Source organism: Toxorhynchites rutilus, chromosome 3, assembly GCF_029784135.1.
Source record: "Toxorhynchites rutilus septentrionalis strain SRP chromosome 3, ASM2978413v1, whole genome shotgun sequence".
Lineage (NCBI taxonomy): Eukaryota > Metazoa > Arthropoda > Insecta > Diptera > Culicidae > Toxorhynchites > Toxorhynchites rutilus.
In genome coordinates, this window is record NC_073746.1 from 76,718,273 (window position 1) to 76,721,759 (window position 3,487).

Below are 3,487 nucleotides of genomic sequence, written 5' to 3' on the forward strand. Positions count from 1 at the left end.
CTAAGCCCGATGCACACTGCAAAACAACAGAGATGACATCTTACGAGCTGTCAAGTTTTTCATCGATTGAACGATGAATGGAGTCATAAAGACGTGTCCACATTACGCCAGTCGGCCTTGGCCGCGCGGTAAAGCACGATTCACATACAATATCCACGTCACGTTCACGTTCCGTCCCGTCACGTTGCGTCAATTATTCTTTCATGCAATTCCTATTGAAGCATTCACATACACCAGCAACGGCAAGTCGAAGTTGCCGTTGCCGGTGTATGTGAATGTTTGCATAAGAACAAATTTTGTTTTTTTTTGTAGGCTAAGTACTTATCGGACTGCTTTCATATAGTATTGTATGATAATAACTGTTTCATATGCATTCGAAATCTTTTTATTTTTCATCACAATCTAGGCCTATGCCAAAAGCATAGTTTTAATGCTGAAATATATTTCTTCGTGTCTTTGTTATCCGCAGTATCCTTACCGCCTAATTCCGCAGATAATCGGGGCTATACTGCACGGAAAAAATCGTAGACGATAGTGAAAGGTTTTCTTAGATCTCCTGAATGTTTCTCGAATAATTGAGGTCCAAAATGTCCGTTTGCTCTCGTGTTAATCATCATCGTGTAACGCAGCTATACTCAACCTGCGACCTACCGCAATCTTCTGATTGACTCATCTACTGTTACTTCATTTTAAACCATTTTGTATGTGTGACGATAACGGGAACCTAAGAAATCATTCCCTTATTTTTTTAGGTAAGACTAAAGGCGCGTCCACTTTATTCCGAATGATACCGATCGGCCTGTACCAGGTGGCATATTCGATTCGAAGCCGAAGCCCCATTGGATGTATGAAGCCGTCACGAACACACGAAGCACAATGTCGTCAACGCTAATTTACTTCGTTTTGTTTTGGTTCGACTTTCTCGAACCGGACCCACTTGTTTCGGGTTGGGTTCGGTTTGTTTCGAGTCGGGTTTCGGCACGTCGGCAAGCCCGGGTGGTACGTCCACACTTAGTCGGCTTTACCAGGCAGCCAAGGCCGCTCGGCGTAATGTGGACGCGTTTTAAGACTGTTTTATGTAATAGAAATACTAAATGCAGCATTCGTTCTGCGGATACAATGTGGATAGAAAAATATTGCAAATTAGGCTTCACCCGTTTCTTAATTCATCGAGCATAAACAAGCCATTCGCGATCTAACAGCATTCACCATTCATCAGTCATTCATCTAGCCACCATACATTGAGGGTTTCCAAATGGCCATTCTCAAGGCCAAAAGTTTAGTTCAGTTTTTCAAATCGCCCTATTCCATGGTTAGAGGCGAATGAATTGAGAAATTTTGAAGCTTTTACAATTGAAACCATGATCATCACAGTCTCGTTTCAGCAAGAAGACAACAGTCTTTCTCAATAGTGATCGGGATGTTCGTTACCTTTTGACCCAAGAAATTGGTTGCTTCGAAAGCAAATTATTGAAATCGAAATCGTGCGTTCCGTGGATTAGCAATAAGGATAAAAATCTCGTGTAGGGTAAGTGATCTTGGTTTGTCCGATTCAGGGAGTTTTCACGCAACTAGTAAATGCAAATCGATTTTTCTTGATGAAAATTACAAAAAAATTATACGTTTGGGTTTGTTGAAAAGCCCCAAGTCTCTAGTTGCTAATACTACCATAAGGCGTTGAAATTATTCAAATTTTTATGTTTTTTAACGATTTTTCTAAACGATAAATTATGATCATGGTTTGTCCACCTCTGATCATGGTTTGTCCAAAAAATGATCATGGTTTGTCCGGTTTTAGAAATCACCATTTTTGAATGAAAAATTTCGAATTATCAAGTAGATGTTGCATTTATAATTGTTTGAGTTTACTGTCATAAATTAGGTTTTCTTCAGAATATTGCCTTTTCTTGGGCATTTTCAAAGTTTTCACCTCAACACACTCAACACAGAGGAACTTTATTTCTGCTATATGCGAAGGACACAATAAACAAACAGCAGCGCGCCAAACGGATGCAAAACATTAGTGAATCGGACAACTCATGATCAGAATTGAGATCATTGAAATGCGTTAATTTAATGGTTTAGCTATGTAAATCTGATACAAATGATATGCGAGCATGATGTTTAGAATATTTGTAAGTGTTATAATCCAGAAAAAGTCTGAATACGTGCCAAATAATCATCCGGTGACTGATTAAATCATTTACCTTAGTATTCTCGCGAGAACACTCATTTTCAGCGTAAATCAGTTCCGGTGATCCAGATTTATAACCATGGAAATTTTTCACTGATTTATAGTCTGTCACTACTCGTGCGTGTTCAATCGAACTCATCTGGTTCCCGGAATTCAGGATGAAGAGAATGCTTTTTTTTTAATACAACCGGTACGGCTACAAACATAAACATTATTGAAATCGCTGCAAGAGAATCCCACGAACCAGTTGAGTGATTTATGGCTCTATTCAAACTTTTCTGAATGGTCATGAGTGCGTGCGTGAGTGGTAAAACCGGAGAAAAAAATTAAGTTTGCTAAGTATCCGTGTATCTTATCAATCACGCAAAAAAAAATCTTCGTCGAACAAATAACTGTTAAAAAGGTTTTGACGTAGGACTACGTCTTTCATTTCTATACCGGGGTGTAAAATCAAAGTTTCGAAAACGAAAGCGTTACGCCGGAGACCGAGATTCTGAGGGTTAATAGCTCCTAAACAACTGAAAGAAATGGTATGATAAACACTTCATTCGAAAGATAAAATGTCTACGCGTTATATACTTGTTACTTTCTGATCCAAAAACTTGTTTCAATAGTCTTAGAATTGCTTTTAAAACAGGCTATTGAAATCACCAATTGGTCTTAAGAGACGAATGAACTCTCAGAGTTTAAAGTCTCTCTAATTCATTACCATTACCATTACCAATTGGTATATAAGCGAGCGGCGCTCGGAAATCCACTCAGTTATAATTGAACAGCGATTGGAGCATGTTATCGCTGTTGTGGTGAAGCTCTTCGTTTATCATGAAAGCGCGGATAAACGGTGTCACCAAGAGCCTGTTTGTGCACCATAGGCCAGTAGGGAATCCATCAGGAGGAAAGTGATGCCACAAACGGTTCCCCGGGAAGAGATCGGAGCAGCCGTCACACACACATACACGCGTGGAACTCTTCGTTTGGATGCCATTCAGCATCGAGAAAATTCTTGAAATTATTCTTCCCCATCAGTAGGAAATTTTCGTATCCAATATCGTACGCGCAACGGAAAATGTTTCGCATCGCGAAAATTATATAATTTTCAATCGATTATTGCTCAGTCGCCGAATGTTTCAAACTCAGAGCGTTCATTCCCCTCTAGTTTGCCTTCCAAATTGCCATCGTAAACACCTTCTCTCGATTGAATCACGCACAAAAAGCATACTTAAGCGATATTCTGGTGGTGAAACGCATTCAATTTTGGTGAGGACATCGACAAGGCAACATCGTAATTGAACG